The 26,676-nt window shown below is 50.7% G+C and overlaps 1 long non-coding RNA gene across 1 annotated transcript in view; it reads right to left on the bottom strand.

Moving 5' to 3' along the window:
• LOC146808929 (uncharacterized) overlaps positions 1-26,676 on the bottom strand; it is a 450,521-nt gene that overhangs the window by 24,490 nt on the left and 399,355 nt on the right. The window contains exon 2 of the long non-coding RNA XR_014966283.1: positions 4,238-4,404. This is a non-coding gene — a long non-coding RNA (uncharacterized LOC146808929). The remainder of the gene's footprint in view (positions 1-4,237; positions 4,405-26,676) is intronic.

The raw sequence follows: 26,676 nt of genomic DNA on the forward strand, positions 1-26,676 counted from the left end.
GATTTTAAAGTTTTTTTTACTTCCAAACTCAAGCCTGTTGTGTATGTGAGATATGTAGGTGTAGGCATGTACAGACATAGTGTGTCAGGTACACATGTCTCTGTGGTAAGTACAGTCGTAATAACAGATTGTGTAGTACACAATACAAGCTGATTTTTATTGCACTTCATTATGATTGTTTTTATACTTCCCATTTCATCAACCTTAACATAATAGTGAAAACCTGCAAGGTTCCAAACTTTTATATGCCTCATAGGTTACATGGAACTGTTTGAAGTGGCTGCATTACTCATCCAGCTATTTTACCAGGATTTGTAACTCGTGACCTGCAGTTGACACATGACCTCTACAACATTATCAATCCACTTAGCCATCTTACATAAAACACAACTCTGTGACTTCCCCAAATCTGAGACTTCCCCATCTATGCTTTGAAGCATCTATAGTAACACTCTGTGCTGTTTTGATGCATCAAACGTTTGACCAGAGAAGGGAAACATCTCTCCAGCAGGTGCATTAACCACCAGAGTTAACTTACTGTTATACCTTAAACTTGTTGGATGCATGTAGATTTCTGCTGCAGCTGCCTTAATCGCTGTGTTCCTAGATGCAGGTCCTTCTCAGCTACTGGCAAAACCAATCTGTCTCGCTTTACCGATGCTATGTGTTGTCAAATCTGACTTTTCCAATACTGGATGCTCTTAAAATGCACCAGCATTGGCAAAGCCAATAGCAGCAACCAACCATCTTGAAACTGTGTTTCTTATGTTTTCGAAACGGTTACCAAGTTGCTTAAAGCAATGTGGAGTGAAGCAATGACCGCCACATCATCACGTTACATTGCATCATGCAACATGGTAGCCATCATAAAGGTATAGAAAATAACTTTTTCATACTTTCAAAATGGCTGCTAAGTTGTGTCGCATCATGGAACCAGGCAGCGATCTTGTCCTTGCCAAGTGTTGAGCTCCTCTTTTTGTTAGGCCAGTGGAAGCCCTGTTAGCAGAAAATAGTATCATGTCTTTCCTTAACTTGGTATTTTTTTGTCGAAAGACATTCGTCAGCTGAGTCAGCGTGTAATATTTTAAAAAAATATATTTTTATTAAAGATTTTGTTGAAAGAGCAACCATGAGAACAAAGAGAAAACAACATGCGCCATCCACAAGAATGCGGTTACAGTATGCATATTAGGAATGAGTCCAGCGTATCAAGTTCCATCAGCACATCAGCGGCACAGTGAGGGCTATGGAAATGGAATTGAAAAGGGAGTGGCGGGGTAGGGAGAGAGGCGGGTCTCCCGAAGCCTCAAATTCACATCATGGTCCCACCACAGAGCACCCCACGGTGCCAGGACGAACAGCTCTCCACATGGCTCGCAGCTCAAGAACCCTCTCTGGCTAGGCCCCCCGTCCCCGCATCATCACTTTTCGGATCCTGGTCAACAACCTCTTCGTCCTCGCATACCAAATTGTAGTCATGCATCCAGGGGCCCCTTACTTTTTCAAACTGTTGTGGACAGCCTTTGCCCTTATAAGTAACACTCACTGCCGCCATGTATATATCTATACCATTCTGCCACTCCAGTGGCGGCTGGTGAGATCTGAAAGTGGTGAGCCGTAAAATTTGTATAGATGGATAGGCACAAATATCACAAACAAAAGAGACTTCCCAAACAGAAAAATTTAGCAGTCATGTATCTTGATTGTAGATATATCAAATTCTTTATTGAAAATCAGTTGTCCTCCTTATTCTTTCTTTTTTTTTTAAAAACACCACACAATTGCTTTGCCAACGCGTTTCATTCCTCTTGGGACTTCTTCAGGGTCCTTCCATTATGGTGGTCCTGAGCTGAGGACAACTGATTTTCAATAAAGAATTTGATATAGCTACAATCAAGATACATGACTGCTACATTTTTCTGTTTGAGAAGTCTCTTTTGTTTGTAATATTTGTGCCTATCCATCTATATAAATTGTACTACATTCGTTTTATAAACAGAATACACGTTTCTCGGGTGCAGGTTCATTCTAAAGTTTGGTAACGGTGTTTTTTCTATTCTGCCAAAGTGGGATGTATGTGGGTCACATCCCAAACCCTTTGCACCGAGGTTAGGAACTAATCTAATAGGCCTACTCAGTAGTTACGTCTGGTGCTGGAACATTTGAAAGCTTTGACCCTGATTCTTTATAAACATAGCCGTCAAATTTGTGTCTGAGTGCACCGCTGCGCGCGCATGCAGCGAGCGAGCCCAAACAACTACAGGGGGTTCGGGGGGGGAGGGAGGGGGGTTCTCCCCCGAGAAATTTTTTAAAGACGATTGGGAAAATGGTGCATTTTCAAGCAAATTTGAGAAAGCAAGGTAAACACCCAACCGCACCAAGAAGAGCACCAAACACACCACATATCTACCCATTAAACCCCATTCCTTTTAGTGCATACATTGACGTACCATGTGGCGCACAGCCACCTATAGCACACACGGTACCCCCAATGCAAGGACAACCAGATCTCTGTGCATCCACCCAGGCAGCAGGCAATGCACCAAAGCAAATCTCCTTCAAGCTCAAGTTCAACAAAGGACAACTTCATCAGCTGCGAGCACTGCAGCAGCTCGCCAGGGGAGGAGGCAGCCTTCCGAGCAGGAAATGCAAAATTGAATGAAAAAAAAACCTCGTCTCCATTCAATCCTAAATTAATTTGTGAAGCTAGTGTCATTTTAATGCCGCACAATGCACCCTGAACCATGTTCTCTACTATTTTGCTTTCTAATTGTATTCGCTGCCATTTGTGTCACATTTAAAATGCTAACAGTATAGAATGTCATTTACACAATCGGGAGTTTGCTCCGGAAAATTAATTTGACTTATTCCTTCTGCCCGTTCCTATCTCCAGGCCAATATTATGCTAGTCATTCCACAAGAGTAATACTACTTAATGAATGGCGCCATTAATATTGTGAAGGTCCATGGGGGTCTGTCGGTTAACGGATAAGCGTCGACAAGAAGGTGCAGGCACCTGACTCCCCTTAATGTTCAGTGAAAAAATATCAGACAGTGCGGTGTAATTACCGAGCAGGCGATGGCGGACCGCGCCGGTGATCTGGGTAGTTTATTAAATATTTTTTTAATTAGACGCAGCGCATCTGTAATTTACCTGAAACCTAGTTTGTCGGCATAGATACGAACCAAGTTTAAATGCATAAATATAATAAACGAAAAAGAAAGGCGGTAATAATACACAGATGGCAGCGTTGAACACTTGGCCGCATTGCAGCCGCGGCCGGCGGCATGCTCACGGGAGGGAGAGGGGAGAGCATGGGGGTAATTAAAATTAAAAATAAACAAATAAACGTAACTTACAAATCAGACCGGGGGTCCCCGCTGGTGTCCGCCCGGCCGATGCTGCAGGTTCAGCCGGTTCCCGTCACCCGTGCGTGGTAGTAGTGAACACGAGGTGTATCTGCCTCGACAAGGAGGCTCAGTCTGATGTCACGCTCGCGCCTGGCCTAGTCTCAGCCAATCCAGACGCTGCGCCAGGATTGGCTCGACTATGAAGCCTCGCCAGTGTAGCTTTTACTGCCACGTGGGGGCTGGCCAATACTTCTTACCAGGGCCGTCATCATTGGTAGCACATTTGTGCTACCAGATTGATGGTCCTGGGACCCAGTCAGCGGTCCCAAACACGGTGGTACACATTCCACACCAGGCACAACGTCTTTAGCTAAGGTGGGGTGAAGCAAGTGCACGCTTACACACAAGTGCTGCTAGCTGGGCTATTATTTTTCTTTACTGTTGCTGCTTGTCTGTTAGGGTTTGTGCAAAAAACTACGCTCAACCTTATTTAGAATCAGGAAATATCTAGTTACATGTAATTCCTTTTCTTGGTTCAATTGAAATATCTTTGGTGCCCTGTCAATGCTTGTTTGTTTCTTTTTTTGGGGGGATTTGCCAATATTTGTTCGTTTTTAGGGGCAGACATATACCTTTACCAATGCTTATTTGTAAGACTTGTTAATGCTGAAGTTCCTTGCATTAGTTGAACACGTGTTTTGAAAACAGATGCAGCATGTGCACCAGAATTCAGTTGTAGAATGCACGTTGTTCCAGAGGCTGTTGCAGCACGTTTCAGCACGTTTTTTCCACTAAACTATCAAGAGACCCCCACCCTCCCGGCAGCTATTTAAGTCCTGGTCGAGCGGCAACAAGCGCTTACGCTCTTTTAATCAACCCTCCTCACCTGGATCCAGCATTCTTCGTTGAGTCTTCTTGGTGATTGTAGAGCGGTATCCATGACGACGCTGATGCTCCAGTTGGCTTTCCGGTCCAACTCATAAATCCTTCCCCGTCTTCTAGGAAATCTCTGCTCGGGGTTTTCCCAGTCCAGCTTTAAAGGAAGTTCAAGCCCTGAAATAGAAAAAACAAAGTAAGGTCTTTTGAAGCGTGCACAAAGAACAAGTAAGTTCTTCTATATTTAAACTTCAGTAATCTCTTGAAATAAAAGCACATCCTATTTCTGCCTCATTACAAGACAAGGAATTTAAATACAGAAAAGACATTTTTGACACAAGTTACTTTTTTGGAAATAAGACAGACATTTTAATATGAGGAATTAATGCACAATGCGGGCCCCGGGGGAAGTGAAGGTCGCAGACCAGTCTTCCCCCGGGGTATTCGCGCAACGACCGGAAGGACATGGTGGGGGTGGGATTATAGGAAGGAAGGGGGCGGGAGTTGGGAGGGTATATAGGTGTCAGGAGAGGAGTATCCGGCCTCTTCCTGACACCTGAGCACCACCGGGAGGGAGAAAAAAGTTTGTAGCGGATAGGGCATACAGTTTTAGGCCTTCTGCCGATTGGTCGATCGGCGGGGGGCTGGCACTGGTAGTCAGAGTAGGGAAAGGGATTTGCCACAGCGGGCTGGATGGCATTGGTGTCATCGATGCGGCGGCCGTTGGAGCAGCGTGCGGGCCGGCCGGGTGGATATCCTACGTCCTGGGGAAGTCTCGTCAGGCGTGTGGGCCGGGATGGCCTCGCGTGCTCTGGAGGATGGAGTCCGTGCGCTGGATGGTGGATTCGACCGCCGCTTCAGGTAGGGGGCGGGGGGCCGCCATGTCGCGGTTGTCCGGGTTGCGCGAGGCCTGGGGGGGCTCTGTCTGCGGGCGCGGCGGTTGTTAGCGCGAGCGTGCTGGCATGGGTCAGGCGGGAGGGGGGGCGGGTGCGGGGACAGCACTCACGGCGGCGCGATCTTGACGGGCGGCCCAGGGCGGGTTCTGCGGCGGGGGAAGGCGGGGTGTGCGTGTGTCGCGGTAAAGAACGAAGTGGATGTAATTACCACTACGGTGTCCGCAGAGGGACACAGACAGACGGAACAGTCGCCCGGTGTAGTGGGAGCGCCCCGGTTTCTTCGTGCGGGTGTGCGGTGGGGTTGTGGGGGCATAGGCGGGGACCCCTCCTCTTTCTGCTTCCCGGAGTGAGGAGCTGTTTTTCCGACGGCTTGTTGCGCTGCCGCCTCGGGTGTAGGCATTCAGGGTCGAGCCTCATGGCCGCGCTCACACCCGGTGCTTCTGGGCAAATCACTTAATCTCCCAGTGCCGGAAGGTGTAATACAGATAAGGTGTGATGAAAGCGCTCCACTACCTTCTGGTCGAGTTTGCGCCGTCTAAATATGCATAACGGGCTTGCACATGGCCCACGTGGGTTTCAGAGGGACGTGGTTGGGGTGGGGGGGCGGCGTGGGCAGTTGATTACGGTTTACCCCTGCATTTGTGGAGCCGTTCATGGCAGCGGACAGTGGGCCCACCCCAGCGGCTTTACCCTCGGCTATGCAGGGTCCGGCGCAGTTTTTGGGGGGGGGGCTGATGCAGGAGGCAGATTAGGAGTAGCGAGGCAGGGCTTTGCATGGGGGCTGCTGCCAGGGTAGGAGGTGTAGGGGGTGGGCCTAGGGGGAGGCGGGGGGGCTGCAGGCAGTGGGGGTTGGGGTCATCAGAGTCCAGGTGAGGGACTGCCAGCACGGCACGAGGCACGGTGGTGCTGGGGACCCACTTAGTTTCGCGACCGAGTGGGTGGGGGGGATCCAGGTCCGGCGGCGAAGGCCGGCAGATAAGGGGTGATGCCAGCGGGGCGCACAACGGCCCCGAGACGCTGGCCAGAAGCAGTAGGGGGGTCCGCGGCAGCCTGCCCTCCTTCGAGGGATTCGCGCATTGAGCATACAACCTTGTGACTCCTACCAAGTTCTGAGTATGTGCTGTGTGAAGGGTGGTATGGATGGTGTTGGGGGTGAGGATGGAAGAAAGTGACGGTGTGCGTGCCGGGTACAGTGTGATAGGAGGATGTCCGATGGGGCCTGGGAGTGGGGGGGTTGCCCGGGGGGTGCGGGGGGGGGGGGAGTCAGGTAACCAGTCCATTTTGTTGATTGTTTCAGGCGAGTGCGGCCTACGACGGAGCGGGGGACAAGGAGCTCCAAGGGGGATGGCAGCTTCGGTCTGGCAGAGGAGGTCCCCGACGAACACTCAGGTAAATGAATGGGGGGGGGTTTACAGTCTAGGAGTCGCACTTTGAAGTCTATGTGTTCACGCCCTGGTTGTCACCGGGTGCTCATTTCTAAGTGTATGCAATGGTATTTCCTTCAGTAGGGTGGGGACAATGTTGGGTACCTGGGGAACCCAGGGCCCAAATTAAGCACAGCTGGTCAGCTGGGGAGTTCGGTGGTGATACACGCAAGGAGGCGGCATTACGTCAGACGAAGGGAACTTTTGGGGCCACGCGAGGAGAGGGTTTTGGGTTTTCGACCGGCCGATGGTGATATCAGGCGAACAGAAGACTGGCAACCAAAGGGTGGCTTGTCCCTAATTGCCATGGGTGACTTTTGAGCTGGGGGTGCCAATTGTCGCTAGTTGTGGATATCGGTCTCGGACACATGGGGCAGCATGTTGAAGGGCGAGGCCCGGGGACAGCTGGGGGTATTTATAAGATGGATGGGGGTGTGCTGGGCTGGAACGGTGGGAGACAGGTTTAAGGTCAGCCCAAACGTAGCTCGACTTGGGGTGGTCTTTCTTCGAAGCCATATTCAGCCGCTACCCACAGCTGGGAAGGCAGGCAGGAGAATTTTTCTCGGCACTTACGTTGATGGGCAAGTACTCAGACGAGTGGTGGACCTGGAGGGAGGGGGTGTGGGTTTTCGGGGGAATTTTTTCTAACGGACGGGTCACGAAGCCCTTGGGGGTAGGCAGGGGCCTGGAGGTCCTTATTGATCAGTTGGAGGCCATGTGTCCATGGCACCATTTGACTCACGAGAACCAAATATGCGGAGTCAACGGGATGGCCGGCCTGACGGTGCACACTGGGTGGGGGTCTGGGGTCTGGAGGACATGCGGGGCTCTGAGGCAGCGGTATCTGGAGCGCGAGCGTCGCGAGGTGTGCCGGGGGGCAGTGTTATACAGGGGGGACTTGCTGGGGAGCGGGACTGGTAGAGGTCGTTGGCTGGCCACTGGACAAGATAATCACAGTTCGGTAGGCATCGCAGTAAAGGAGGCTGAGGGGATGTGCCGGAGGGGGAGCTGGTGAGACGGAGAAGGCTTGGGCCACTGCTTAGGGGAACCAGACGGGTTAAGGGGCTTTCGGGCACGGCAAGATGCGTTTGGGGTGGAGATGGTCTCCGGGGTTGTAGCGGGCAGTAATTTGAAAGCAGGGATTCTGGCTGACAGGACGCAGTTTTTAGTCGGGGGGGGGCATGGGAATGGGTCGCGTGTCGAGAGCAAGGAGCCAGCACAGTGACACCACTGATAATATAGCGATTTGATCAAGGGCATCTGGGAGTATGGTACTGCAGGACACAGGAGACGCGATGATATGGTACCGGTGGGGTGGCAGACACTGGTGCAGGGGCTGGGGTGACGGGCGGTTTGTGCAGGGCTTGTCTGGGTGAAGCAGGGGCATGACGTTTTTCGAAATAGGGCAGCGTGGCGCTTGAGGCGTAGTGAAGGATGAGGGTAGTGGCCCGGGAAAGGGCAATTAGGAGGTTGAGTTGTTGTGCGGCTACAGCGGTTGGGGGGGAATTGGAGTGGGTGGCAACGGAGCTGGGAAAGCGAGGAGGGGGAATGAGGCACCAGTGATGGGTGTTAAACGAAGGGATGCCTATGGCGGGGGAATTGGGGTGGCCGAATTCGGAAGGTAGTTTAGCGGTGCTACAGGCTATTTAGGTTTCGTTCGAGGGCTGGGCCGACGGGAAGTGGCACCCTTAAGGAGAGGCACGATTCTTCCGCCTGAGGGCTGGCACAGAGGTGTCATCAGGACGGCGTTCGGGGGTGGGGGGAAGTCGGAGATTGGGGAGATGGCAGTATAAGTAGGGTGTGTGGTGCCGTTATAGGTCAAAGTAGGGGTTGGGGGGGTGTTTTGGAGAGTCTGGGGATGGAAGGGACAGAGACATAATCCATACGGGACTAACCATTCTTTTTCTACTACAGGTGGGGAGAGTGGCCTGGGATCCAGTGTGGTCGCATGGACAGGCGGACATTCTCCCGAACAATGGCCAGCCACAGAGGTGACATGGCGGGTGTACGGATGTCCTCAGGCGGGGAACGCAGTCATTTGGGATGTTTGATGATTGAGGGGGAACGGTTGAATTGACTCAGGGTGAGCGTTGTGGCCAGTGAGAGGGACTGTGTCATACGTTATGGGCACTGGCTCCAAGACCAGCAAAGGCGCTGGAGAGAAGGTGCTCAGGAAAATGGCTGGTCTGGTTTTATCCGAGAGGCATGGCAAGGGATATGGTTCAATGACTCTGAATTTAAGAAGTGGATTATGGGGAAGCACTGCGCCTTGCAATGAATGGTCTCTGGGACGTCTAGCATGCTTACACGGCAATGGTCTGCAGCGATGGGGACGGTTTGAGGGGAAACTGGTGGCCTGGTTGGGGATGGGGCACGTTCATGGATGGGGGATGGTCCTGGACATGTGTCTTGTTTGACAAGGACACTGGCTTTATAGGTGGATGGTCGTCCGCCGATGGTGCCTTGCACAGAATGGAGTAGGGGTGGATGGTCATCCACCGATGGTGCCTTGCAGAGGAGGGACTTTTGGTGGCTGTTGAACATGCTTAACAGCTAATAGCTCTCAGGTAATGGGGACTGTTTGAGGGGACACGGGGCGATTTTGGTTTTGGTTTGGGGATGGACCCCTTTTCATGGATGGGGTTTGCCCTGGAAAGGTAGCTTGTTTGAAGGGAACCCTGGCTTTATGGGTGGATGGTCGTCCACCGATGGTGCCTTGCAGAGAATGGAGTAAGGTTGGATGGTCATCCACCGAGGGTGCCTTCCAGAGGAGGGATTTTTGGGGGCGGTTGAGCAGGCTTAACAGCTGACAGCTCTCAGGTACTGGGGACTGTTTGAAGGGACACGTGGCGCTTTTGGTCTTGGTTTGGGGATGGAACTCTTTTCATGGATGGGGATTGCCCTGGAAATGTAGTTTGGTTGAAAGGGACACTGGCTTTATGGGTGGATGGTCATCCACCGATGGTGCCTTGTAGAGAATGGACTTTGAGGGCTGTCGAACATGCTTACAGGGGAATGGCCCGCAGTTAATGGGGCCATTGGAGGAGGCACAGGCGGTCTTGTCTGGGGCTGGGACGCTCTTCAGGGATGGGGAATTGGCCTGGAAGGTTACTGGATTGCAACGTATACTGGCTGTATGGGTGGATGGTCATCCACCGGAGGGGGCCTTGACAGGAAGGGAGTTTAGGGGCGATGGACTAAGATTAGAAGGGGAAGGTCCGCGGTTGAGGAGACGGAGGGAAGGAAGACAGTAAACACAGTTTCGTTTCGGGGTCCAACACCCATGCTATGGTGTGTGCACTGGTACAATTTTGTCACGGATGGGGTTTGTTTGGTAAATACTGCTTAGTGACACAGGACACAGTTTTCAAGGGTGGATGGTCATCCACCGGGTGCCTTGAGGGGTGGGGGAGGCATTAGGAACGCAACCTGGGGGGACAGGTAGTCCTGTTTAGAATAGGTGCACCTTTCGCAGTCTGGGGTGTCCCGGCAACAGTGAACTTTATATGGGACGCAGGTTTAGGGGATGGAGGGTAGTCCACAGGGTGCCGCGAGGTAGACTGGATGGAGGCGAAAGGTGCACTAGAGCTGGGGGTGGGGCAGGGAACCGCCCTCCGGGGGTTTCCCTGGTTGGCGGTACTTTGGAGGTTTGGGTAGTCACATACGGGCAGATCCACCCCTCGGGGGGGGAGAACGGTACACAGGTGACTGATAGCGGGCGCGGGAAGCAATGACCAATGAAGGAAATTACACAGAGGATGCTTGGAGGGCAAGTGAAGGTGAGAATGGGGAGAGGAAGGAGGTCACCGAGTGAATGGGGGAAGAGTCTAACAGGTGAGATGGTTTGAGAATGGATGAAAGGAGAATGAGTTGGTGTGGGATGGGGAAAGTATATTTATTGCAGTTATGTACTGTCGAATAAAGTCTAAATGATTGCAACCATGTCCTAATAAAATGGCCTTTTACGCTTCAAGTAACAGCGTGGAGTGTGGTTCTTGCGCGATGCGGGCCCCGGGGGAAGTGAAGGTCGCAGACCAGTCTTCCCCTGGGGTATTCGCGCAACGACCGGAAGGACATGGTGGGGGTGGGATTTTAGGAAGGAAGGGGGCGGGAGTTGGGAGGGTATATAGGTGTCAGGAGAGGAGTATCCGGCCTCTTCCTGACACCTGAGCACCACCGGGAGGGAGAAAAAATTTTGTCCGCCCACCCACCCTACAGACGTTAAGCGAAGGGTTGGGATACATTTTTGGGCTAAGCGAGCCAGTTTAGGGCAGGTTGCAGAGTAGAGACGTCACGGTACTTTGGAGGGGTGGGTAGTCACATACGGGCGGATCCACCCCTCGGGGGGGGGAGAACGGTACACAGGTGACTGATAGCGGGCGCGGGAAGCAATGACCAATGAAGGAAATTACACAGAGGATGCTTGGAGGGCAAGTGAAGGTGAGAATGGGGAGAGGAAGGAGGTCACCGAGTTAATGGGGGAAGAGTCTAACAGGTGAGATGGTTTGAGAATGGATGAAAGGAGAATGAGTCGGTATGGGATGGGGAAAGTATATTTATTGCAGTTATGTACTGTCGAATAAAGTCTAAATGATTGCAACCATGTCCTAATAAAATGGCCTTTTACGCTTCAAGTAACAGCGTGGAGTGTGGTTCTTGCGCGATGCGGGCCCCGGGGGAAGTGAAGGTCGCAGACCAGTCTTCCCCCGGGGTATTCGCGCAACGACCGGAAGGACATGGTGGGGGTGGGATTATAGGAAGGAAGGGGGCGGGAGTTGGGAGGATATATAGGTGTCAGGAGAGGAGTATCCGGCCTCTTTCTGACACCTGAGCACCACCGGGAGGGAGAAAAAAGTTTGTCCGCCCACCCACCCTACAGACGTTAAGCGAAGGGTTGGGATACATTTTTGGGCTAAGCTAGCCAGTTTAGGGCAGGTTGCAGAGTAGAGACGTCACGGTACTTTGGAGGGGTGGGTAGTCACATACGGGCGGATCCACCCCTCGGGGGGGGGGAGAACGGTACACAGGTGACTGATAGCGGGCGCGGGAAGCAATGACCAATGAAGGAAATTAGCACAGAGGATGCTTGGAGGGCAAGTGAAGGTGAGTATGGGGAGAGGAAGGAGGTCACCGAGTGAATGGGGGAAGAGTCTAACAGGTGAGATGGTTTGAGAATGGATGAAAGGAGAATGAGTCGGTATGGGATGGGGAAAGTATATTTATTGCAGTTATGTACTGTCGAATAAAGTCTAAATGATTGCAACCATGTCCTAATAAAATGGCCTTTTACGCTTCAAGTAACAGCGTGGAGTGTGGTTCTTGCGCGAAGACTCGTTTTTTGGGAACACAAGGATTGTTTATTCTCAGATTAAAGGTGAAACACTGCTGGCTCGCATTTTTTTTAGGTGTTGGTGATTTATAACTAACTTTTAGGATTGAAACTACTTTAATCAGTCATTTGATACTTACCTTATTTAAAAGTCATTTTGTGGATTATTCACATCAAGATGAACCTGTAAAGGAAAGAAAGACATTATGGGCCAGATGTAGATAATCTATAAATACCGAATTCTTAATACCGAATTTTACTAATTCAGTATTTCCTATGTAGCTAATGAATCGGTAAAAAATACCGATTCCTTAATATTCCTTACCGATTCGGTAATAAGGAATACCAACCGATTCATTCCTATGAGCTCGGAGGCCCATAGGAATGAATGTAAAGCCATTCTGTATTAGCGATTCAGTATTACCGAATCGGTAATACCGGAAGGTATTTCAAGTGTGCCGGGGTGTCCAAAGGACACCCTGTTGCACCCCTGAAATGTGCCTGTGTGCACATGTGGCACACATACATGCCCTAAGGGCATGGATGTGTGCCACATGGCACTTAAAAAAAAATTTTGAAAGTGAATTTTTAAAGGAATTCGTTAATTACCACCAACTTGAAGTTGGTGGTAATTAACAAATTCTTAAAGCATATAAGCACTCTTTTATGTGCTTTTTACATTGCATTTACCGATTCGGTAAATACAGATTCAGTAAATACCGAATCATCACCTACATTAGGAATGGCTAAATACCGGTCGGTAACCCTGAAATTTACCGAATTTCGGGGTTACCGACCGGTATTTAGCCACCTACATCGGGCCCTTAATTTCTTTAAAGACTCCCTAGAATTAAAAGAAGCAATGTTTAGTCAGTAAGTTTATATTAAGGAAACTAGTGAATTCTTTAATTAGTCAGTGACAGGTGATAGTTATTCAAGTGTGTTTATTTTCTTTACAGAAAGTAATTGCATTAACGCTGCTTAAACATGTGCATAATATTCTGGTGGAAACAAGACCAGAATGGAAAGGTATAATTTTTTATTGGTGTAATGTTCTAAAACATAACAGAGGCAAAAAGTTAAATCATAAGCTTATGTTTTCTTGTTTCTGTTTTATGATTAGAGACTCAGTCAGCATACTCCAGAACACCAGTTACTGAAGCAAGAATTCGGAGTCTTTCTTTCAGTTTGTTATTTTGTCCCTATTTTCCCTTCCCTTGGGAATTTGCTTTTGGTCAGCTGTCTTTACAAGTTCAGTTGGACCGAGAGTAACTTCTAGAGGGGAGTTGAAATTTCTCTTCACGTCTCTCAAGTTGAATAACCTGGACTTCGGGTGAGTGAAGGTTAACAATGTCGCAGTACCACATGGCAGTGGTGTTGTCCGTGAGCATCTGAACCAGTGCTTTCAACGCCACTTGGATGGCTCACAACTCTAGGAGGTTGATGTGGAGCTAGGTCTCCACCAAAGACCAGATGCGTCTGCTCTCCAACTCTCCCATATGGACTCCCCAACCCAGAATCAAGACAAGGATCACCACAGTTATCTCTAGGTGGGGTAAGGAGAGGCGTCTGCTGCTGACCCAATCACAATCCAGCAGCCCCCACTGCAGGTTGTTTGCACTCTCTTCCGAAATCTGGATGTGGTGAGAGAGATCCCTCTAGTGTGTTACCCACTGGGACTTCAGAACCTAGTGCAGGGCCTGTGTCTGTCACCAGGCATGTTTGACCAGCAAGGTGCAGGAGGACATCACTGAGATCCAGGACAGAGGCTGAAACATCAGGATCATAGCTCAACTGTTCAGGATACTCTGCTCCGGGGAGAAGGCACAGAACTGCACCATGTCCAGAATAGCCTAGATGAAGGGAAGTATCTGCAAAGGAGTCAGGTGTGACTTCCACACATCGATAGTGAACCACAAAGATGTTAAGAGGTTCACCGTGGTCTAGAGATGGGTGATGACTGCTTGGGCCGAGACAACTTTCAGCAGCCAGTCATCGAGGTTAGAGAAAACTGTGATCTCTGACCTCCGAAGATGCGCTGCAACTACCGCCATCACTTTTGTGAACACCCGAGGGGAATTAGTGAGGCCAAAGGGGAGCACAGGGAACAGAAAGTGCTTCTGCCCCACAGTGAACCACAGATACAGCCTGTGGGCTGGCAGGATGGGGATGTGGAAATAAGCATTCTGCAGGTCCAAAGCTACCATCCAGTCTCCAAGGTAGGGGCAGACAAGAACTGGGCAAGAGTGAGCCTCTTGAATTTGTCCTTTCTCAGAAAGGCATTTGGAGGGCAAAGGCCTGAAATAGGACGAAGGCCCCAATTTTCTTTTGGCACCAGAAAGTAGTGGGAGTAGCAACCGGAACCAAATTCTGATGCTGGTACCTTCTCTATGTCAGGCATGGACTCCATCATCCTTGGGGACTTCAACACGTACTGTGGAAATTTAGCTTGCAAACTGAACATTATCTGCGCCATCTTGCCTCTCCCCAGCGCCATGCACAGCGAGCACGCGGCAGCCATTTTTAAGCACCCCACTCTCTCCCCCGCTCATTGTCAATCGCCAGCGCATTCCCCTGACGCTGCAAGCATCCCCCGCGCGCCGGCCACCCCCGCTCTCTCACACAGGCCATAAACCCACTCTTTCTGCACGACCCTGCTACGGAACCACATCCGACCGACATCCCATACATGGTCATGCCTCTCCTTTGATAACCCCCTTCCTCTGCGCCCCATTGTCCGACCCGATCCCAGGCCATCACCTAGCCCTGCGGATGCAGTTTATTGCCCCTACTGTAAGGGAAACACCCCACATCAAAGGGATTACAGTAGATCAAAGCCCCTACCCCCTGAGACCCGGCCGGTTGCACACATCCTCGGGAATTGGCGGAATACCCTGCTGCGCGATAGCCATCTCCTACTGCGGGTGAGGTGGGAACTTCTACTGTAGCTATGTGTGGGATCGGATCTGAGCCGGGGCTTCAGGGGATGTTCTCTCATGCATCAAGGGAATCTCAAGAATGTACTATGTGTAATAAAGCAATAAACCTGTGTATAAGAGACCAGGTCTCAGAGATGCAGTTAGAGCACCTCGTGACGATACCTTGCTGTCTGATCTGATGTGTTCTGCTCCGACGGAATAAAACTTTGTTTCCTGCCTTCCAGTCTCCGGCGCCTGCCTCTTTCATTGGTAAATTATCGAGTGGTATGAGAGGCGATTACCGCCGGGCAATACTTGAAAGGTTATCGACTGAAACTGCCGCTACCATTTAACAATTGGCGCCCAACGTGGGGCCATCAGAGACACGTGGATCCAGTGGGAGAGGTCCCGACGACAGAGTGAACGACTGCAACGATCGGGAGAGCTCCTGCCCAATAGACCTTCGTCTGGCAGCCGATCATCCGAACTTCACTGGTTCCGAACAGACCTCTCTCGAGTGATCTACGGTCCTGACTGGGAACCATCAGGAGTGCCGCGGCAAATACGGAGAGTAGAGGACGATCGGGCGCTGGAGGCGGAAGACGAGAAACTGTCCACGCGGTCCGGGTAAGGTCGTGATACACGACAAATTGCGAAACAATTGATTGATTGTTTGAAGTTTTGAAATACTAGTATTGCTCATTGATTGTTCTCTTTGAGATATTCGCTGTCTACAAACGGGGAGGAGTAGAAATACTCTCTCTCTCTCCCTTTGCAGATAGTGAAGGGTAGGTAACGCAGACGTTTGTCCCCGTTGTAACCCGTCGTGCCTATCTTTATCTCCCCACTGATTGATTGTCCGAACATTGATTGTTTTGAAGAATAGTGCTCTTTGAGATATTCTCTGTTTGCAAATAACGTAGAATAGAAATATTATGTCTAGTCTTTGCAAATAGTGAAGGGTAGGTAACGCAGACTTTTGTCCCCGTTGTAACCCGTCGTGCCTATCTTTATCTCCCCATTGATTGATTGATTGATTGTCCGAACACTAGTTGTTCGATATTGGTTCTTTGGAGGTATTCTCTGCTTACAAATAACGAGGAATAGAGATATTCTGTCTAGTCTTTGCAAGCAGTGAAAAGATAGGTAGTGCTGACTTTTGTCCCCGTTGAAACCCGTCATGCCTATCTTCTCCCCACTGATTGGTAGTTGGTTCTGCCCGGACCGCTTATTAGAGGTGAACCATCCGGCTCCACTGGAGGGCACCCCTAATAAGGACATGTTCACTAAATATGGACTAGTCGCCGTAGCTTATAGCAAGCTATGGCATAAATATACAAGGAAGGACCCCGAGAGTCAGTGGCCACTGATGGGATCCTTCGACGACCATAAGATAGAAGTGCTAGAAATAGCTCTGCGTAGCAATAAGACGACGCCTACTATGCTTGACAGTATCGGCATGTGGCGCAAAGAAGCAATGCAACGGAAAAAGAGGGAAGAAGTAAAAGCAGAAAAGGAATTACGAAAGGCAGCTCACCTTGCCGCGAGAAGGTTAGAAGAAGAAATAAAGGAGAGAAGGGAAACTAAACTAAGGCAGGAGCCCGAAACATCAGGCCAGTACGCTGTTAGGACCCCTTCTTTGCTCTACCCTGAGTTGTCCTCCAAGCAGCGAACGAATGATGAATTACTGTTAGGTCCCCCGATCATTTACATGCCCCCTCCATATGCACCCTCCCAATCAGTAGTGCAACACCCACAACCCCCAAACACGAGCGAAAGCAGTACAGGGGCCTCGGTCCTCATGGCCTCCGCGCCGGCTGAGCCTCTTGTACTGAACCCAACGTCGGCTATAACGCTAGATGACCATGAGATGGGAAAGAAAGATTCTACCAGAATGAATCGACTAACAAAGGATGAACGAGCAGGAATCGACAAGATAGTAAGGACACTGGTGGAGCGAAAGGAAAGTGAGGAGTATATAACAGACGTGTATAACTCGTATGCCGACAGCCGCAGACGACACTTTGTCGTACGGCTTTGTTATCACGCCCTGAATGCATATGAGGATAGGTACCACGATAAAGGTCCCGAAGGCTTAGCGGCCCTATATAGGAATGTAGACATCGGAGAAGAAAGAGAGGGCGATGTGACGAACCTCTTCACTCGTAAACTCGAGGTCTACCGACACCTTAAAGAACACAGACAGACCACCAAAGCAGAAACCCCCATAGCGACTAAGCCCCAGGAAGGAAGGGCTGATGCCATGATGCCCATCAAAGAAGCTGCCCCCTACTGGGTCCCCCCACGAGGTCAGGGAACACATGACGACATCAACCACCAAGATGCGAAGGGAAGGGTTGTATATAATTGGGTCTACCAGCCGTGGGACCGGCAAGATATTTTGACCTTTAGAAAAACTCTACCCGACTTGAGAAAGAACCCGACTGCCTTCTACACTGAACTGGGTACAGCCTTAGGTTCAATGATAATGACTTTAGCAGATATCGACTTGTTCTTTGGGCTATGCCTGCCGGCTGATGTGTGGAAACAAATCCGGAAAGTTGACCACGCTGAGCCGTTCGGATAAACCTGGGTACAACTCGATACCATAGATAAACAGCGAGAACCAGGACAGAAACCCCCGAAAGCCATATTAGAGCTCCCAGACAAGATTGTACAAAAGCTGAAGACTCTAATCCCAGAAAGAAAGGTAGACTGGTCGATAGTGACGGCTTGCCGCCAGAAACCCCAGGAGGATGTGTCTGAATACTTCTCCCGATTCGAGACTGTGTTTTCCGATTACAGTGGCCAAGACATGACCACCGCAACCGGACATCACCTCTTTGTCCAGAATTATGTGAAGGGTCTGTCACAAGAAGTTTCCCAGAAACTACAGACCAGCAAGAGTAGTTGGGCAGCCTCCAAACCCGCAGCAATTCTCCAGATGGCCCAATACTACGAAAACCAGAAGAACGAGAACGATAGGACGTCAGAGAAGAAGAAAAAGGAACTAAAGGAGAGGGTAATGATAGCACAGTTGCAAGGGGTGACCATAGGAAGGGAACCCCCGAAAGGGAATTACCAACCAACCGCCCCTAGAAAGCTACCCCCTAGAGACCATACACCTGCACCCTACAACGGACGGAGAGACTTAGATGGGAACCAATGTGCGTTCTGTAGAGGGTTCGGACACTGGAAATCCCAGTGCCCGGTCCTTCTGGAACTGAACAAAAATAGGGATCCCAGAGACACAGCATATGACCCCAGAAATAGAGGACAGGGACGAGGGCACACGAACGACGCCATCAACGACAGGCCAGGCAGATCAAACACCTTTGATCGCCCCCGACAAAACCAGTATCAGCAGTCCGACTACGAAAGCACTCATGACTTCGCATAGGACCGCCAGGGGCAAGAGAGGGATCCAGTCGAACTCCGTGTTGACCAGCAAGGTCCTTACGTCACCGCTAAGGTCCTGGGCACGAAATCTCCATTCCTGGTAGATACTGGGGCGACACGTAGTGCGTTATCTAAACGACTGATTCCTAGGGCACCCTTGTCTGGCTCACACGTAACCTCAATAGGCTTCGATGGAACGCCCTCCACTAACCCCTTATCAGCACCAATCTCCTTTGACTTAGACGATAACGTCACTGACACGACCTTTCTGCTCTCCTCCAACACCCCCGATGCTATTATGGGACTTGACTTACTAAAACATTTTCGAGCTACCATCAGATGCTCCCTAGACGGAGTTCGGGTCATCTTGCACGATAACCCAGATCTGTCCAGACCCTGTCACACACGGCGTATGCTCTCTATAACTGATGCTGACCTGTCCCTACTCGACACATTACCTTCACATCTATGGGCTAAAACCGACTCAGATGTAGGGCGCATGGTGATCGACCCAGTACACATAACCGTCCGACCGGACGCAGTGCTCCCGAAGCTTCCACAGTATCGGATATCGTCCGAAGGCGAGAAGGCGTTGGTGGAAATCATCGAGTCCCTAGTCGATGCAGGAGTGGTAGAAGAAGTAGTCAGTAATGTTTGCAACAGCCCTATCCTACCCATTGTTAAGAAGCAAGGCGAGGGAGATGAGAAAGCATACCGCTTTATTGTTGACTTACGAGAAGTTAACAAAGTAGTCATACCTCAGTACCCCGTGGTCTCAGACATCACCACCATCCTCACCCTGATTCCGTCCACTGCCACTACCTTTACCGTCATTGATCTCAAGAACGCATTCTTTTCCATCCCCATCCACCCAGACAGCCGTTACCTCTTCGGCTTCACCCTAAAAGCCCGTTCAAACAGATTCTGTAGGGCACCCCAAGGCTACACTGAGAGTCCCAGCATTTATAGCCAAGCCCTCAAGAGACAACTAGATGCAGTCCAACTACCCGATGGAGTAGTGTTAATACAGTACGTCGATGACATCCTTTTGGCGGCCGACACCACTCCACTTGCTGTCACGGCCACCATTCACCTCCTCCGCTTCCTCGCGGAGAATGGTCACAAGGTCTCCAGGAAGAAATTACAATTCTGCCAACCCCAAGTAACATATTTAGGCCACCTACTATCCAAAGACGGGAGAAAACTTACCCCTGACCGAATTCAGACCATCCTAGAAACCCCTGTTCCCAAAACTCAGAAGCAAGTACGATCCCTAGTAGGCCTCACCTCCTTTTGTCGACAATGGTTGCCAAACTTCAGTCTTATCGTAAAGCCTCTGCTTTCCCTGCTGACTAAAGATGTCCCCTTCCCCCTCCCTTGGACACCCGAATGTCAATCCTCCTTCAAAGAATTACGAGACACCCTCTGCTCCGCCCCAGTCCTAGGAACCCCAGACTACACTAAACCTTTTTCCCTTTACACCCACGAAAGGGAGGGATGTGCGTTGTCTGTCCTAACCCAGTCCATAGGCCCTAAACAACGCCCTTGTGCCTATTTCTCTGCCACTCTTGACCCCGTAGCCAGAGCTTTGCCTGCCTGCCTTCGAGCAGTGGCCGCCGCCGCTGTCTCTATCCGGCAAAGCGAGGGGATTGTGCTCTCGAACTCCCTCACTGTATTGGTACCCCATGCGGTTGACACCCTCCTGAACCAAACCAAGACTCAACACCTGACTAGCGCACGACTGACCGGTTACGAACTGACTCTGCTTGCACCCCACATCACATTGAAACGATGCACCACTCTGAATCCAGCTACTCTACTACCTCTCCCTGACAATGACCCCAATGCGTCCCCTATACATGACTGCGTGACCCTCACCGACGAACAGACCAAGAGTAGGGTCGACCTCCGAGATACTGCCTTCCCGAACCCTGACGGAGAACTGTGGGTGGATGGCTCATGTATCAAGCTCCCCGATGGCACCACCTCAGCTGCCTATGCAGTCACCACGGCCCGAACAGTTGTTGAGACAGCCCGCATCACACAGCGATCCGCGCAGGCGGCGGAACTAATAGCTCTCACACGAGCATGCATTCTGGCAGCAGGGACAACCGCAAACATTTACACAGACAGTCAGTATGCCTTCGGGGTAGTTCACCACTTTGGGCTCTTATGGAAAGAGAGGGGATTCCTGACCTCTCATGGCACACCCATCCTGCATGGAGATCTAGTCTCTGCCCTGACCGAGGCGGTTCTCCTCCCCACACGGCTGGCTGTGATCAAATGCCAGGCACACAAGAAGGTGACAGACATCATAGGACAGGGAAATGCACTAGCTGACATTACTGCCCGAACCACAGCCGAGAATAGGTCCACAACCCGCATGTACGTGACCAGGTCACAAACTGAGAAATGGAAGGATGCTAGGGAAACGATTAGGGATATCCAACTAGCCAGCACACCACACGAATTAGCTGAATGGGCCCGGGTGGGATTGAAGGACGATGACGGTTGCTGGCGAGCTAAAGACTTGAACAAATGGTTGCTACCAGACTCATACTTGATCCCCATGCTGACCATGGCACACTCCCCCGCACACATAGGGTCTGCCCCCATGATCGAACTCGTCTCCAAAGTCTGGCACAACGACAAGATCCCAGACTCAGCCAAACGTCTGGTCCAACAATGCCTAGTATGCCTCCAACACAACCCTGGGAAAGGAACTGCTGTACCCCGGGGAGGGTTTGGGGTCCCCAATCACCCTTTTGAAGTCCTACAAATGGACTATGTCCAGTTAGAAAGGTGCCAAGGTTTGAAGTACGTACTTGTTGTTGTATGTGCCTTCAGCAAGTGGGTGGAAGCCTATCCAACCCACGACAACACTGCTATGACTACTGCAAAAGTACTACTGAAGGAATTCTTCCCCCGATACGGCCTTTGTCGAATTTTGTGGAGCGACAACGGCCCCCACTTCGTAGCCGAAGTTATCCAACTCATCTTAAAAGGGTTGGGTGTAAAACAGAAATTCCATGCGGTCTTCCATCCCCAATCTGCAGGCCTGGTTGAGCGACACAATGCCACATTGAAGCTTAAGATAGCAAAAATAGTCGCCACCACAGGACTAAGATGGCCAGACGCTCTCCCGCTAGCATTGCTATCAATGCGTTCCACCCCCACCAAACACCACTTAACCCCCTACGAGGTCGTCTTCGGGCGGCCCATGAACCTTTGGACTGCACCAAAACCAACATCCATCCACGACGTCCCGGACGTCCTCATGTCTGATTATCTGTACAATCTAACTAAAACGTTGTCTGTTATCCATCAGCAGGTGCTGCACGCCATTCCCGATGTTTCCAGGGGCCCCGGACACGACATCCAACCCGGTGACTTCGTCTTAGTGCGCAACTTCCAGCGCACCAAGAGTCTGGAGCCCCGGTGGACGGGCCCCCTGCAAGTCCTGATCACCACCCGAACAGCTCTTCGAGTGGAGGGGAAACGCAATTGGCTGCATGCACACCACTGCAAGAAGGTATCATCGACCCTGACAACCACGGACAACATCACCGCCCAAGAGGAACTTCTGGACAAAGACCGACCATCCCTGAGCCGCTGCCCGGATACAGAGACACTTGAATTGACTGAATATCCCGATCCCACTGTACCATCCAAGGAAGGGTATAACTTGCGACGAAAGGAGAGAACTTCGGCTAAGCAGACCACAAACTAAGTTAAAATCTCAGAGCGGTTGCCTAGTCCCCTCAAAGGCCATCAGGAGAGAAACTAAACAAAGTCTGTGGTTCTGCCCGCTACCGAGTTCCTTGAAGGTGATGGAAGCGCCCGACATGAAGATGATGGAAGCAACCGGACGTCCGAAGACCCACTACAAAAACCCAAAGACTGACAGAATGCACAGCTCGAAGATTATTATACTTTTCGTTACCCTTCTCTTTTGCCTTCTCCTCATGGTCACCTACTGGATCATGGAGGAGAACGCCCCTGCTCATAGGACATTGCTGACCACCGCCCAACCTACCACCATGAAAGAACACCATCTGATCTCACTTTCACCCCAACTCCGAGAAAGACGTAAGGAGTTCTGGAATAACTCTTTTGTGCAGTTGCTCCACCAACACAATCTTGCCGCCAACGCCACTAACTGCTGGATCTGTGGATTGCTACCACATGCCACTGGGCACTCAATCCCTTTCATCCCTTCACCTTTTTCTGTCCATGGTTCCTGCCTCGCCTGGCTGATCCTCCTGCAGGAGAGCTACAAGGACAATGCCACTTCCGGCAAAACCGTGTCACACTTCTACCATGGGTTCTGGCTGAACAAAACTGGAAAAACCTCTGCCCTCTTCTGCCCTCTGAAGTCAAACACTTCCTTCCACCTGGACATCCCTGCCAAAGAACGAGTTGAAATGCAAGTGTTCAACAACCCAGCCAGACCTACCTTCTCTTACCTCCGGAAACGAACGGCCGCCACCCTGACAGTGGCTCTAACCATCGTCAACATCACTGGATTTGTGTGCCTCGAAGGCCTAGGGGCGCAGCTGGTGGGCCACAGCTCCTGCCTCATCACCCGAACATTGGACTCAGTCGATCCACCCTCCTTTGTTGCCTCCCCGAATATGTACTTCATCTGTGGTACTAAGGCCTACACCTGGCTCCCGAAAGGTTGGGGAGGCACCTGCTACATCGCTTTTGTCCTTCCCCCGACATTTGTGGCTCCAGCAAACCATCACCGACAGAAACGTGCCAAAGACATTGTACAAGCCGACTCCACCGGAGCACAGTTCCTGGATGCAGTAAAGGGACTTGTTCCACTCTGGGGTCCAATGGTAAACAGCCGTGCCATCCGCCACTTAACCCAGGCAGTTGAAACAGCAATGAACATTACAGCTGGCGCCCTCGCCAACAACACCGCTGAGCTTCAGGCCGTCCGCCTGGTGGCTCTTCAGAACCGCCTTGTTCTAGATGTGGTTCTGGCTGATCGTGGAGGAGCATGCCGCATCATTGGGTCCAGCTGTTGTACCTACGTACCGGATAACTCACCCTCAGTCTACAAAGCAATTGAACACCTCCACAGACTTTCCGCAGAGGTCCATCAGGAGCAAGAAGGGTGGTCACTTGGGAGCTGGTTTTGGGACACTATTAAAAGTTGGGGATGGAGGCTGATTTCATTTATCCTAATACCGGTTGTGATACTATGTGGATGTTGCTTGGGGATTCAGTGTCTGCCACCTTTATGTTCGCTTATTATGAACTGCATCTGCCCTAAGACTTTGAACTTTGAAACAGAGCGGATGAAAGCCCTTTATGAGGTGGAAGTCCGTAGTATTATGTGGATAAATCTGAACTAGACAAGCTGGCGAGATATGTTAAAAGGGAGGACTGTGGAAATTTAGCTTGCAAACTGAACATTATCTGCGCCATCTTGCCTCTCCCCAGCGCCACGCACAGCGAGCACGCGGCAGCCATTTTTAAGCACCCCACTCTCTCCCCCGCTCATTGTCAATCGCCAGCGCGTTCCCCTGACGCTGCAAGCATCCCCCGCGCGCCGGCCACCCCCGCTCTCTCACACAGGCCATAAACCCACTCTTTCTGCACGACCCTGCTACGGAACCACATCCGACCGACATCCCATACATGGTCATGCCTCTCCTTTGATAACCCCCTTCCTCTGCGCCCCATTGTCCGACCCGATCCCAGGCCATCACCTAGCCCTGCGGATGCAGTTTATTGCCCCTACTGTAAGGGAAACACCCCACATCAAAGGGATTACAGTAGATCAAAGCCCCTACCCCCTGAGACCCGGCCGGTTGCACACATCCTCGGGAATTGGCGGAATACCCTGCTGCGCGATAGCCATCTCCTACTGCGGGTGAGGTGGGAACTTCTACTGTAGCTATGTGTGGGATCGGATCTGAGCCGGGGCTTCAGGGGATGTTCTCTCATGCATCAAGGGAATCTCAAGAATGTACTATGTGTAATAAAGCAATAAACCTGTGTATAAGAGACCAGGTCTCAGAGATGCAGTTAGAGCACCTCGTGACGATACCTTGCTGTCTGATCTGATGTGTTCTGCTCCGACGGAATAAAACTTTGTTTCCTGCCTTCCAGCCTTCGGCGCCTGCCTCTTTCATTGGTAAATTATCGAGTGGTATGAGAGGCGATTACCGCCGGGCAATACTTGAAAGGTTATCGACTGAAACTGCCGCTACCATTTAACAGTATGACATAGGGCAGAACATTTCTGAAAGACAACCCAACGGGAGCACCGGAAGTTTCAACGCCTTTATGCTGGCATATAACCTGGCAATGGCACACTCTCTAACCACAAAACACGACTCGGGAGCATTTGTAGCACCCACTTACAACAACCAGACCACAATAGACTATATCTTACTGAGTGAGAGACTACAAAAACATACGTCACATTATGCAGTTCAACCACGGAATGAAATTGACCACGCCGCCCTAACCCTGCAATTATCCATCGCAGCGAAAACTCGCTACACTCTTCGCTGTGTCGGGGCAACCAAGGGGGAAGAAGTTCATAGACTCCTTAGAAGAATCAAATGGGGGCCGCTCCCAAGTCATACATTTGTTTCATGGAAATCTACATGGAAAGGCTGGCAGACCGGTCACAACAACAAGAGCCTCATAGGGGAATGAGGTACACTTGCCTATGATTTAGCATCTCTGCTACGGGGTGCATTAAACACAGAACCAACGTAAACCCCGCACACACAATGGGATATCAACCAGCAATTAAGGAATGCTCCAAAAAACTAAACTCCAAACGCAGGGCCTATCGGGCTACTGGGTCACAGTCTGCCAAAAGGAACTTACATTAGCAGCCAAGAGCCACTCATTACTGGTTTGGCAGGCAAAACGTGAACTTACAGAGGCGAAATGGCTGAAGATTTTCGAGCTGCTGGCACCAAGCAAATCCCAAGAATTTCGGCAATATCTAAACAAGCTAATTCATGAGACCTCTAATAGAGAGAACCCACTAGACGCAAGCAACTGGATAGCCCGCGTGAAATTCCTATACACCGATTGTCCTGAATATAAATCCATCAGATAGAATCACAATACTAGGGGGGAACTCTGGCAACGTCACAACAAAACTTACGGAATCTCTGGTCAATTTTACCTCCCCAAACAAGCAATTTGAACCATCTTGAAAAAAATACGTTATAATGGAGCCCCTGGCCCTAATGGCCTGCCTGGCTCCCTCTTTAGGGAGGACATCGACTTTTGGGCTGACAATTTGGCTCAGCTGTATGCCGAGTGCAGGTTTCTGGAGGACGTTCCAGACTACTGGAGGGGGTCACTGCTGCATCCAATATACAAAAAAGGGCCAAGCACTGACCCCAGGAATTATCGTTTGATTGCCTTATTGGACATTGAGGGCAAGGCCTATGCAAGCACTCTTTTGGCCAAACAGGAGGTTCCACCATAGATAACATCATTGCCCTATCATACCTAGTACACCAAGCGGCGGCTCATGGCACCCCGCTGCTTTTTGCTTGTTTTATTGATTATACAGCAGCATTCGATGGGGTAGACGGCAACATCCTATGGCAGAAATTGGCACGTTGGAACTTCAGCCCGTCGCTGCTACAAGCCATTAGATCCCTTGGGTGAGAGTTAAACTCTCATGTGACTCCGCTACAGAAAAAAATCACCAAAGATCATGGGCTAAAGCAGGGTTGTGTCCTTGCCCCGTTGCTCTTTAATTTATACACAGCGGAAATGGGCAGTGCTCTGCACGGAGCCACTCTAGCGGCCCCTAGGATCGGGCAAATTAAGATCCAGCTGATGCAATATGCTGATGACCTGGTCCTTTTGGATCATACCAAAATCGGTCTCCGAAAAGCTTTGACAGCACTCTCAGGGGCAGATTTATGAGTTCTGGCGCATCTCTGCAAATCAGCAGGGATGCTCCAGAGAAGATTCAACATGCAATTCCCTCCCTGCGCCACCGCAAACACGTCGCATTTACAATGCAGCGCACCGGGGCGCAAGGATAGGGTGATGCGTTTCGCATCTGATGTCGTAAGGGCGGCGCATTGCTGGAGTCGTGTCGCAAGAGCGATACAACTCCAGCAATGCTCGGGGTGCCATATGCCTAACATGATGCGTCACTCCTTACGTCTGCTTCAAGCAGGCGCAGGGTTATGACACAGCATGGACGGAAAAGTGACTCAGTGAAATCTTGTAGATTTCACTGCATCACTTTTACAAGGCGTTCCTGCAACAGAACGCCAAGCCTGCGCAGGAACGCCAACATGAAACCTAACGCATGTTTCATGTGGCGCATGGCTTTACAACATGACGCATCTCCCTAGATGCGTCACGTTGTAAATAAGGCGCAACGTGGCGCATGGTTTACTCTGCTGCTGCGTCACAGAAGTGATGCAATGGCGGCGTAAAAGTGTGGTAAGGGGCTTGTAAATCTGCCTCTCAGA

Source organism: Triturus cristatus, chromosome 7, assembly GCF_964204655.1.
Source record: "Triturus cristatus chromosome 7, aTriCri1.1, whole genome shotgun sequence".
Taxonomy (NCBI): Eukaryota; Metazoa; Chordata; class Amphibia; order Caudata; family Salamandridae; genus Triturus; species Triturus cristatus.